General features: G+C 37.7%; 1 long non-coding RNA gene across 1 annotated transcript; it reads right to left on the bottom strand.

Annotated features, from left to right (window-relative positions):
• Positions 1-1,304: 1,304 nt before the first annotated feature.
• LOC143613793 (uncharacterized) lies at positions 1,305-10,924 on the bottom strand. The gene is made up of 3 exons (XR_013150179.1): positions 10,838-10,924; positions 10,631-10,762; positions 1,305-2,380 (listed from the first exon to the last, which is right to left on the bottom strand). It is a non-coding gene; the product is annotated as an uncharacterized LOC143613793 (long non-coding RNA).
• Positions 10,925-13,475: the final 2,551 nt, after the last annotated feature.

Genomic DNA, 13,475 nt, shown 5'->3' on the forward strand with positions numbered 1-13,475 from the left:
TTAATAATATAAGTTTGGTTTATGTTCAAGAATATATTAGTTAAATTTATAAACACAGCAGGCTGGTCATGAACTGTATACATAAATCTCAAGCGAACCCTAGAGTATGTATGTAATACAGCTCATTTTTTTCTTTACTTAAAAAGTAATCTTTTTATGTGGCCGGTTCTCTAACAAAACGGATTGTTTTTTTTTTAAGATGGAGAGACGGATTGGATTTTAAAAATCTCAACTAACTTTTATTGGCAGATAATAGTCTCAACGTCGTTTATTGCCAATGGTGGTCTCAAATTAAAAAAAAATTGCTCTCAGTGGTCCCCCATTAAAAAGAACTTAATGGTGTTAATTTCATTTATTTTATTTTTTTCAAATTTCAAACTAATGTTTCAGGGCTTTTGATTGGAATGAGGATACGAGCCTATTGATGTAAAACTTAGCTCGAAACGATGCTCCAAACAGCTTATACGGGGGTGGGATACGAACATATTCCTTTCGTTTTACATCTCAAGTATGTACATTGATAGTTGGTGAAAATACGAAAGATGGAATGTTTTGTAATTTGTAGTTGTTGAAAAGGAAACATTTGCAAGTGTTATGAATGAAGCTGATCGTTTTCAAAGATGAAATCACGCATATGTTAATTGTAATATGTTTTTATTTATTATGTTTAATGAAATATGTTGCTTACATTTCTATACAACGTTTATTTAATATAATTTTTTTGACCCAACTTGTTTGGTTTGACATGTTTTAATTTGACTTGACCCGTTCGAGGTCGACCTCTTTTGACACCCACTGACTAAAATTCATAGACTATAATAACAAGTATAATCTCACCAATTATACCATATGAAAAACTTGATTATTTTTACAAAAAACTTAAAAATGATATAAAAGATTCTGGCTTGTGTAATTTAAATAAAAAACTAGTATTTCGGGCCCCGCGTTGCGGGGGTTGTGAAACCAATAGCGTCGAACCATAAACAACCCCAAGAGCGTCGAACCATAACCGATTAACCACCATATATATACATTGAGTCAATCAGCATCATCACACCAGCCATTAACTATATACATATTTTGTCACCACTATTCAGATTCCACATTTAACATGAGTTTCCTTTAATTCCTAGTTTGACAACAAAATGTATTTCCAGCACAGAAGAAAAAACCTTCCACAATGACTTCAACTAAATAAGAAAACAATCAATTCATTTCTTACTTTTCAGTTTTTATTTTAAAGACCTCTATGACATCACTGACATTTATATCATTAATATTTTGCTACATAATTCATGTATCTATCTTGTCTTTTGATGTCAAACATATTACATAGATATTTTTTGTGTCTACATATACCCACACTAAGGAGAATTAACTGGAATCACATCAATTTTCATAAAGAAAAAACATGTTTTTGACTTTAATAAAGTCAAACTGAAAGGAACAGAAGTGCTGGTGGCTATTAATTCATATAAGTTCCAAAAGAATAACCCCTTGATGTGTTGTATTCTTAGACTTCTCTGTTTGCTTGTTTAATCTAATTTGCTGATTTATACAAATGTGTGGATCTTGCTTACACCTGCAATTGCGTGGATAGTTAAGTTAGTGTGATCTTGTTTGTATAACGTTGGCGTCATTTTATATGTGAAACTATTCCCGTTCTTGTGTATTATTAAAAGCAAGCTATAAATTTGTATGTTGTAGTGGTCAGTATACTATTTATCCAATAGTAAGTAGGAGACATCTTTTCTGCGTAGACATGGGGACAGCGTTCTGATTACATGGTGGAGCGGCGAGGGAGTGGCGAACTATAGCGAGGGCCGAAGGGTTTGTTAAACCATGGGAAGAGATGATGAACTTGAATTCCTCAGCCGAAATAAAGAGGTGCATGGGGGCGATATCTGGAAGAAGGGAAAACGCAGGGTAGCATGGCGTGTAATTGTGTGCGCGGTGGTATTCCAAAAAAGCCCATGTTACTGTATCAAATGATGATGATATTATTTACAGTATAATACGTACATATTACTAAGACTATATCTATACATGTCGCCCTCACAAAGATTTCAAATAAAAACAAACCTTATGATTAAGAAGATATGCTTAGATGTACACCTCTTTAGTTTGTCCACTCAACATCAAAATCTGCACAAAGTAAATGAAAAGCATTTATTTCCATGCAATCTTGGTGAAAACAAATAAGAAATTTGATGACTTCATAAAGTAAACCTCTTGATATATGATATGCTTATGAGAAAGTGAACCATCTAGTCCAGTGTAATAAAGTAATAGTAAATCAGGAACAAACACTATTCAAAAGAAAATTATACCTGATGATACTTGTGCTTGAATTCCTCAACTCACTTCTTCAGTTATAAAACTTCATGATGAGCATACATATCCAATTAAAGTATCAGTTGAAGCCAATAAGAAATCGTATATGTCAAATCGGAGAGGGTCGAACATCATCGTTGAAGATTACGCTCATCCTCTGATTCACTCTTCGTTGTCTGCGTGGATTGAACTAAGGCGTCTCTGTTTCACCATGGCGATTCAATTCCATTCCTAAACCTAAAGTTGATTATATATACTCAGACGAATCAAAACCTAAAACTAAATTTCAAAACAAAATATGGTCTGTTCGGGTCAAGTCAACGCGGACCGACCCGAATATGACCCGGTATAAGTTACACCGAGGGTAACGATTCTTAAACCACTTAATCGTTAACTGGGCCGATACAATCAATTAAGATAATGAGATGGTGGATTAGGCTTTAGTTGGTAAATGGGCTTAAGCCCAATGGGTTTAAGCTTGTTTAAACCCTAATGATACTTCTATTTATAGAATAATATCCTTATCATTTAAGGCCAAGCATTCCATTAAAACCCTAGCCACTCTCATCTTCCCACCGCTGCCGGCAGCCATATTCTGGCCACCGGATCTCCGGCTGCCGCCACCTTACCGCCGCCGTTGTTCCCTCCATCCTCTACAGTACCTCCGCAATCATCCTACGCTGCCAGAACAGCTGTCTGGAGCTGCAACAAGCTGCCACTCATTTATCCGGCAAACTCGTTTTTCCGGTGACCTATTTCCGGCCACCGGACAACCACCACAAACACCACCGCAGCTCTTCTCAGGCCGCCGTGCTATCATTTGCGGTTGCCGCCGGCTGCTGTGTGTATTTCCGACGCGCTGCCACTTCCGACGTGCCACTGTTACCGGAGCTCCATTGTTGCTGCCTCTGTGTCGCCGGAATTGCTGCTACGCCGCCATCCGCCGCCGCAGCTCCGTCGTCCGTCACCAATAGCCACCAGAATTCTTTGGTTTTTTTATTGTGTCCAAATCTAGTACCTTTCGTTAGCTCTCGGTGTCTCTTCCTGGTTTCGATAACCGAGGTATAAAACCTTAACTTTAATCTATGGTTGTGTTTTATATTAATCATACTCGTATATTGTTGTAACCGGATCCGAGTTGTTCAATGGTCGTTTGTATTTTCCGCTGCGTTTATTTGGTTCGTTTTAATTATTAAATGATTAATAATTACTTACGAACATATATAACTTAAAACGGGTTAGATTTGATTTAACCGTTTTCTCCGAACCACCGTTGAAACCCAACAGTGGTATCAGATCCGCGGTTACAACGTACGAGTCGATACCGGTTCGTTTAAACCAGATCTACATCACAAACTTTAAATCGTTTAAATTTTCTTGATCTAGATTTAATTTCGGGTAATTTTAGATTTGGTCAAAGTTTTGTTTATTTTATTTGACCAAGTCAAAATGACCCGAATATTATTTGTTTCGAATATGTAAATCCGGCCCCGACCTATGTTTGTTTGGTTGCGTTTGGTTGTTGAGCTTGTTATTTGGCCATATGGATGGTTCAAAGTTGTAAACGTTATATTTTATTTTTCGGTTTTCTTTTGGCCATTTGGATGGTTCAAATTTGTAATAGGATAATACTGTTAGTATTATAAATTTGTAATAAAGAAGACGCGAAGATAACCGAGGACGAGCTCAAAGGATTTCTTGGAGTTAGTGGGAGTTCGGACAAGATGACGGGATGCACGAAGAAGTCCATCCTTGTGGTTGTTTTGTGTTGTGAACCCCTTGACCCGATCGGTCTCCCTAATTGGCTCTAGCGAGACCGATCACTTTTTTGGCCATAAGGATTTACATATTATTATTTGCTATTGTGGTTGCTTGGATTATTATAATAGGATTGTAATATCACCGACCTAATACCAAATAAATTTAAAATAAACAATTTTAATTGACCCATTATGTTTTGCAAATTAAAAGCGTTTTGATTTCCAAAACTAATAACTTAATAGTTTTTATATTAACTTAAAGTTGGTTAGCCGTATCGCGACAAACTTAGTTTTTAATAGGTTATTTAAAACTAAGTGTCATGATAGATGAAAGGGTTCATCAATTTGTCCCGATAATAAATATAGTAAAATTTGACTTTTACTCTATTTGGTAATTATAAAATTAATCCCAATTTAAAACCAATAGTTATGCTAATTCTACTACAAGTCACACTTGAGACATACTGCGAAATTTCGAGTGTTTGGAGCTACAGCACCGCACTTGTTTTCTAGCCTATCTCATCAAGGTGAAAGTGTTTCGTTGACACATCCGGCCCTTTCATACGTCACTGTATCAGGACAACTATTACTTTACTCTCCTGTTACGTGCTATAGCTGTCTAGAGACTTAAAGTGAGCAAAGATGAGGCTAAATGTATCTATACAGACAATCGTTGTCTTTATAGGCCTCATAACCGAGAGTTGTCCTCTATTCACAATTGGCAATCGTTGTCAGTCTGCCTAACCACTTATTAATGTTGTGTGCTACAGCTGCCTTTAATAACTGGAAGCCAGATTCTCAAGTTCCTATTTTATTAATGTTATTGGGTCATTAATAACAGGATTACAACGTCGAAAATACTAATTAAATTTACTTTTGCTTAATTAATCAGATGTCGTCAAACGAAAACTCACCCTACGCCCTTAAGTCTATCCTTGAGAAGGATAAACTGAACGGTACCAAATCATCGAATGACACCGCAACTTGAGACTTGTTCTCACCATGGCAAAGCGCCTGTATGTTCTCGATGGACCTGTTCCAACCGAGCCTGAAAACAATACAGCCGCTGCTCGAAAATTTCTTGAGAAGCATAAGGATGACTCGGCTGATGTCTCCTACATTATGCTAGCCACCATGACTTCTAAGCTTGCTAAAGGCTTGGAAGACTTTGGTGCCTATGAGATGCTTGAGCAACTCAAGGGCATGTTCCAGAGACAAGCCCGTCAAGAATGATTCGACACCATGAAACAACTCATTAGCTGCAAGATGGCAGAAGGGTCTCCCGTCAGTGCGCTTGTTCTTAAGATGAAGGGGCGCATCGATCAGCTTAAGAAACTTGATTATCCCCTGCCCGATGAGATTGGTAGCTGATTTCATCCTCAACTCTCTCCCCAGCTCTTACGACCAGTTCGTAATGAATTTCAATATGAATTCCTGGGTGAAGACAGTGTCGGAGCTTCACAACATGCTCAAGATGGTTGAGATTAACATCCCTTCAAGGACCAATCAAGTTATGATGATCCGATATGCTGGTGTCAAGAAGCCTAATCCCAAGAACTGGGGTTATAAGGGTAAAGGCAAGAAGAATGTTACCATTGATACCCCTCATGCCACCAATGCTAACAAAGGGGTTCCAAAGATACCACCGCCGCCCCCTGAGGAGCGCCAGTGCTAACGATGCAACCAAATGGGACACTGGATGCGAAACTGTCCCAAATACCTTGCTGGGATGAAGAAAGCCAATGGCGAAGGCTCTTCTCAAGGTATTTCCATATACGTTATTGAACTTTTCACTGTCTCTAGCAACACATGGGTATTTGATACCGGATGTGGTTTCCACATTGTTAATGTCTTGCAGGAACCTGAGAAGTGGAGGAAACTGAATAAAGGCAGCATGGAACTCATCGTTGGAGATGAGAAGAGAGTATCAGTTCTGACAACTGGAGTTTTTCATTTTACTTGTCCATCTGGCCTAGTTTTCATGTGAATAATTGTTTGTATGCTACTGGTTTGACCAGAAACATCGTTTCAGTTTCGTTGTTTGAACAAGGTTTTAAGTATGTTTTTAATGACATGGCTATTTCTGCTTACTTAAATATCTTTTATTTGGAGGCTAAACCTCGAAATGGTGTTTATTAGATTGATGTTTAAACTAACAATAACGTATATAATCTTCCAAAATGTATCCGATCTGGCATCAATGATACATTTCTAGGGCATTGCCGACTTGGCCACGTAAGCATGGCAAGAGTTAAAAGACTCCAATCCGAAGGGATTCTTGAATCCACTGGACCGGATTCTTTTAACGATTATGAGTCTTGCTTAGCTGGCAAACTCGCCAAGGACTTATTCACTCATAAAAGTGAACGAGCAAGAGATCTGTTAGGACTCATACATACTGATGTGTGTGGACCTTTCAGAACCATGTCTAGAAACCATGAAGTATCTTATGTGTATCTTATGAAACACAGGCATGAAACTTTTGAAAAGTTCAAAGAGTTTCAAAACGAAGTGGAAAACCAACTTGGTAAAACCATTAAGATACTTCGATCAGATCTAGGTGGAGAGTATCTCAGCTTAGAGTTCATTACTCATCTAAAAGAGCGTGGAATTGTTTCACAGCTCACTCCACATGGCACACCCTAACATAATGGCGTGAGCGAGAGGAGGAATCGAACTTTTCTAAACATGGTCCGATCGATGATGTGTAGAACTAACTTGCCTCAGTCCCTTTGGAGTTTCGCCCTTATGACCGTCTCCCGCATTCATTAAATACTACAACCAAACCGGATATTACTTTTTTCATCCTGATACAAATATGATTTCTATCAAGAGGAAAGGCCACTTCCTCGAGAAAGAATTTCTCGATCAAGTAACTGGAGATCACATTGTCTATCTTGAAGAAATTCAAGAACCACAAATAACCACTGAGGAAGCTGGAGCGTCTGATCAACAAGTTTTTGTTGCTGATACATCAGACATGAACACAAGCGTTCGCAGAAGTAGTAGGACTCCCGCAACAAATCCTAGATACCTATGGCATCTGGATGGTCCAGAAGTGTTATTAGTAGCCGAGTCTGGCGACGAACCTACTAACTACAAATCTGCAATCTTGGATCCGGAATCTGAGAAATGGCTAGATGCCATGAATGCCAAGATGCAATCTATTCATGACAATCAAGTCTGGAACTTGATTGAGCTACCCCCCGAAGGTCGGGCAATAGGGAGCAAGTGGATTTTCAAACAAACATCTTGTAGCTGTAATCTACATTTTGATGAGAAAATCAAAGAGTTTGGTTTTATCAAAAATGAAGATGAGCCTTGTGTTTACAGAAAGGCTAGTGGGAGCACTATATCATTCCCCATCATGTATGTGGATGATATACTGATAATTGGAAACAACATTCCTATGCTTAAGGAAGTTAAGCACTGGTTGAGATCTTGTTTCGCAATGATAGATCTTGGTGAAGCTGCTTATTTTCTGGGAATCAAGATCTACCGAGATAGATCTAAGTGGCTTCTAAGGCTAAGTCAAAGTATATACATAAGCAAAGTAATGACACGTTTCTCAATGGACAACTCCAAGATATGAGCTGTTCCATTGCTAAAGGAACCGTTTTAGCAAATCACAATCTCCAGCAACGGACATTGAGACAAAGCACATGCAAGCAATTCCATATGCTTCAGTGATTGGCTCTGTTATGTACGTTGTATTATGCACTATACCTGACGTCTCGTATGTGCGTTTGGAGGAGTGGAAGAGGAGCTCACTGTAAGGGTTATACTGATGCTAACTTCTAGAATGACCGAGATGTTTCTCACTCATAATCTGCTTGGATGAAGAAATTCATAACCAACCTCGATCTGGTTCCAAGTTTAGGAAAATGATCGACGTAATATGTGATAACATAGGTGCTATTGCTCAAGCCAAAGAGACCAATTTTCATCACATTGCCAAGCGCATTTTTAGTTCCACTATGTACGATAATTACTGGAACATAAAGACATCGTGATAAGAAAAGTAAACACAGATAAAAAAAACAAAAAAAAACTAGCTGACTCGTTCACTAAGCCAATGACTCAGGACAAGCATAGAGATGCTATCGGGCTTAGACTTGCTAGTGATTTATTTTGATTTAGTATTTGGATGTATGAACATTTAAACAGTTGTACTTTTCAGTTCACTTTTGATTTAATGGTTAAATGCAAACATTGAATGATACAACCGTGTTCTTTTTAATATGTTTAATCCATGAATATTATATTCTAAATTATCCGTAGTCGGTCTTCTGAATTAAGACTATTCTGACTTTGGACTCAAGGAATTGACTTCCAAACTCATAGAACTCATTATGAATGACGTTGTATGTAACTCACATCAAATCATCTTCATGGATCTTGATCATAAAATGTTTTGATAATTGTATGCTCATTTAGTATCCTTAGACCTGAGATACATATTAGAACTTTCGTTTACCGAGGAATATTCTTTGATCATGTTAACCGTTGTTGCGTAACTGCCAGCCATAAAGGCATTGATTGGGAATATTCTAAAATTCAATGGGAGTTATATGTAGTCAAGATGGGATTCTGTACTCTTATATGAAAATGTAACAGCTAGACATCTTGGCACCCTCGTTGATTCAAACTGGTAAAGTGTGAGGCATCACCCAAACTTACTGTGTGTTTGATTGGACCACTTTGACTCTATATCGAGAACTACAATAATTGAACACGATATGAGATTGATTTGATCCATGTCTCATTGTTCAATTGATGTCGTATACAGAAAGGATTGATGACAACGATTACTATAAGTTCATTATCTTGCAATAATGTATTCCAAGATATTTAGGTTATGAATTTAAAAAAAATGTCATAATCGGTTGGGGACAGCTATGTGTAGCTAGAACGCCTCTGGCTGTTAGCGTTGTGCTACTTGATCCAAATCCGGCCAAGTGGGAGACTGTTGGAATATATGGTCGGTTCGGGTCAAGTCAACGCAGACCGACCCGAATATGACCCAGTATGAGTTACACCGAGGGTAACGATTCTTAAACCCACTTAATCGTTAACTAGGCCGACACGATCAATTAAGATAACGAGATGGTAGATTAGGCTTTAGTTGGTAAATGGGCTTAAGCCCAATAGGTTTAAGCTTGTTTAAACCCTAATGATACTTCTATTTATAGAATAATATCCTTATCATTTAAGGCCAAGCATTCCATTAAAACCCTAGACACTCTCATCTTCCCACCGCCGCCGGCAGCTATATTCCGGCCACCGGATCTCCGGCTGTCGCCACCTTACCGCCGCCGTTGTTCCCTCCATCCCCTACAGTACCTCCGCAGTCATCCTACGCTGCCGGAATTGTTGTCTGGAGCTGCAACAAGCTGTCGCTCATTTATTCCGGTAAACCCGTGTTTCCGGTGACCTATTTTAGGCCACCGGACAACCACCGCAAACACCATCGCAGGTCTTCTCAGGCCGCCGTGCTATCATTTGCGGTTGCCGCCGGCTGCTGTGTGTATTTCCAACGCGCCGTCGCCACTTCCGACGTGACACTGTTACCGGAGCTCCATTGTTGCTGCCTCTGTGTCGCCGTAATTGCTGCTACGCCGCCATCCGCCGCCGCAGCTCCGCCTTCCGTCACCAACAGCCACCGGAACTCTTGGGTTTTTTTATTGTGTCCAAATCTAGTACCTTTCGTTAGCTCTCGGTGTCTCTTCCCGGTTTCGATAACCGCGGTATAAAACCTTAATTTTAATCTATGGTTGTGTTTTATATTAGTCGTACTCGTATATTGTTGTAACCGGATCCGAGTTCGGGTATGTTACGCTTAATATCTTTAGTTTGATCTGTCTTAATTCTGCCCTTTATCCGAGTAGTCTTTTCTTCACCAAATTGCCCGAAGCCTATGCTTTTTTGAATCCAATCGTAGATGTTATGCCAGTCATACCCCTGTTCCTTTTTCTTTTAGCCTTTGTTTGGCAAGCTGCTGTAAGTTTTTGATAAGATCTTTAATAGTATCTTATAGAATTCATGATTTATTCGAGAAAAATGATAACATTTGATAAGATCAAATAAGTCTGACAGTATGAACCTTCAATTCAAACATTGAAATGATCGAATAGCCGTGATAAATCCGGCTCGCCCCATTTCCCGATTTTAATCCTTTTTCCTTTCCGGTGAAATACCTTATTAGCTTAGGGTCTCTTACAACATCTAATTGGGGGTATGAAAGTGATTTCTGGTAATCAAAGACTCTTTTTAAAAATTTCAACTTCACAGCTTCATTTGAATTTCTGTACATTCTTTTCTATTTTAGAATTCATTTCTTGGTGTTATCAATGGTCGTTTGTATTTTCCGTTGCGTTTATTTGGTTCGTTTTAATTATTAAATGATTAATAATTACTTAAACAAAAATATATAACTTAAAACGGGTTAGATTTGATTTAACCGTTTTCTCCGAACCACCGTTGAAACCCAACAATATCCAGTTAAAGAATCAGTTTAAGCCAATAAGAAATCGTACATGTCAAATCGGAGAGGGTCGAACACCATCGTTGAAGATTACGTTCATCCTCTGATTCACTCGTCGTTGTCTGTGTGGGTTGAACAGGAGGTGTCTCTGTTTCACCATGACGATTCAATTCCATTCCTAAACCTAAAATTGATTATATATAATTAGACGAATCAAAACCTAAAACTAAATTTCAAAACAAAATAAAAAGGCAATAACCTGATTATCAGAAATCTCCAATAACAAACTGCTCAAAGCTTCGCCATCTCTGTCTCTCTCTTTTTCTCCGTCTACCAAACACAACACATATAAAAGAAGGAAGTGGAATGTCTGTAAGTGGAACCAAAAGATAAGACACGCGAACAGAAAGTCAGAAAAACAAAGCATGTGCTTGACACATAGTAATCTGAGATGCACGTGTATAGACAAAGGAAGAATACCACATATAATACACAACGTACAACAGATTAATGCGCCCAGGACAACGAATAGTGAAACGCTCTCACAAACGGAAGTTGATAAATAATATATATAACTAGTGTTTCGACCCCTGCGTTGCGGGGGGTTTGTGAAACCATGTTGCGCGACGGGTGATGATCATCACTATGTTTCAAGTTGTAATATTAGTCATTACAATACCAGCCACATGATTCAATAATGCATTGTCAAAAGGTTTGCTAGTATTTTTACCTACCTCTTTTATTTACAAAATGTGGTTGTTCGCCTAACTCTGCTACGGCTATTACATCAAAAGATTTGTTAGTAATCGTTGCCTTCTATCCATACACCTAAAGATTTATTAGACCCTTCGTTAGTCCAGTGTAATAGTTCGTTTCATTCTTTTGTCGGCTTCATTTGAACCGGTTCCAGAAGGCTTTTGTTAGTGAGTTTTTCATTTTATATGTTTACTGTAACTAACTAATACCTGGTGTTTTCAGATGTTGTATTTTTGTGGCTAATGTCTTTGGGTCGGGTGTTGCTGGAGGAATTTTTCGCTCATCGTGTTGGATGTTGTCTTAATTTTCGATAATGTTTGTAGCCTTGGTGATGATTACTGAGTTATCAAGGTTTATTGTTAGGTTGAACAGTTTCAGTTAACCTATTTGTGTAGTTATTTCGATCAGTATTGCTGTCTTCAATCACAATTTGCTTGCAGCTGATGTTTAGTATGGTGGCCATGACATCCAGTAAATCCAAAACAAAATTTGAAAACCTACTAACATGTAATGAAAACCAAAATGATCACTTCAAGCACCAAGTAAAACAATTGAACCACTTAAGGAAGAAATATGCAAACAACTACTAAAATCTAAACGAAAACCAAAATCACCATTGTGAAAATGAAATCTGAACAACAGTTAACATATAACGAAAACAAAAGTCCAATTTTTTGTCTTAAAAATCTTATCTTTCAACGTAATATTATAATCAGGTATATTTTTTGTATCTCGCTTTCAGGATGCCAAAACTTGAATACCTAGTGTATCGTTCATGCTAAATAATTTCACATAGACAAAGCAATCATATTACTAATAGAGTAATATGCTAAATCTATATATCAAGTAATTCAACAAAGATGTTCAAAGAAACTGATACATGTTTTGCATCTCAGTTGCAGTATGGTAAAACTAAAATAGCTAGTGTATCATACATGCTAAATATAATTCAACAAATACTAAACAATTATATTACTAATATTAATGTATGCCAAATAATTCAATAAAGACATTCAAAGAAACTGATACAGGTTATGGTGACAACAAACCAAAACCAAAATTATCACCTGGACAACCAAGTACAACAACTAATAAAGAGAAATAATATGCTAATACGATCCTAAATTGAAAAGGTCATCACCTCTAATGCCACTGAAAAAAATTTAAACCATAGTTGAACAACCACTAACATCTAAATCAAAACCAAACTATCACTTAAAGCATCAATTACATCAAATACAAAAAACAAAAACAAAAAAAATTACACTCCATCTTAATATTCTCCCAAACAGCCACTTAAATAGATTCACAACTCAAAGGAAAGAAGTGCAAGCATTCATCATACACCTTACATGCATCATAAATAAATTGACAACGAACCCATGATTCTGCAACTGATACCTGCAAAAATACAAATCCAAACGACGACTTAAAACATTTCCACCAAATATATGAATAGCCAAGCATTTTGATCATACAACTTACCCGCGTACATAAACTGACAATACCTTCAAAACGAACCCGCAGTTCGGCAACCCCAACCTGCAAAACACAAATCCAAACAACGACGTAAAAATCGCAACCAAAAAATTAGTAAAGCTTAGAGTAGAGCCATGACGAAAAAAAAGCTACAAAAAGGGTATTATTTTCGTAGGGTAACTTGAGCATTAGAGCATAGAAAATCAATTATTGAATGGCGATGGTGGATGCCAATTCGTAAACACCAAAATCAAGCTTCCACGCAAAAGCCCTATCGCTGAAAGGAAATCAACGATTATAATCAATTGTAGAACGGCGAGAAAATCAAATAAATCAGTGGCAATTTCTTTTGAATGTAGAGGATGATGAAGGGAAAACCTTGGAACTCGTGGCTGTTGGTAATCAATTGTAAGGATGGAGAATACCGTTCCATTTTCAATTTAAATTTGATTATGGTTTCTGTTATTGGTCAGCAATTTGTGAGTCGATGTATGATCGTGGTTGATGAGCGAAGGATTTAATTAGGGACGAAATCGTATTTGAACAAATTTACGATCTTGCCACCGCGTATTCCACAAATCGACGTTCCAGACACTCGCGTATCTATTTTACGATAAGGATTATTGTATTGGATCTTTTATGTATATATATATATATATATA

This window comes from Bidens hawaiensis, unplaced genomic scaffold (assembly GCF_021521415.1).
Source record: "Bidens hawaiensis isolate Kalapana, Puna unplaced genomic scaffold, B.hawaiensis_p1.1 tig00002273_1, whole genome shotgun sequence".
NCBI classification, from domain to species: Eukaryota; Viridiplantae; Streptophyta; class Magnoliopsida; order Asterales; family Asteraceae; genus Bidens; species Bidens hawaiensis.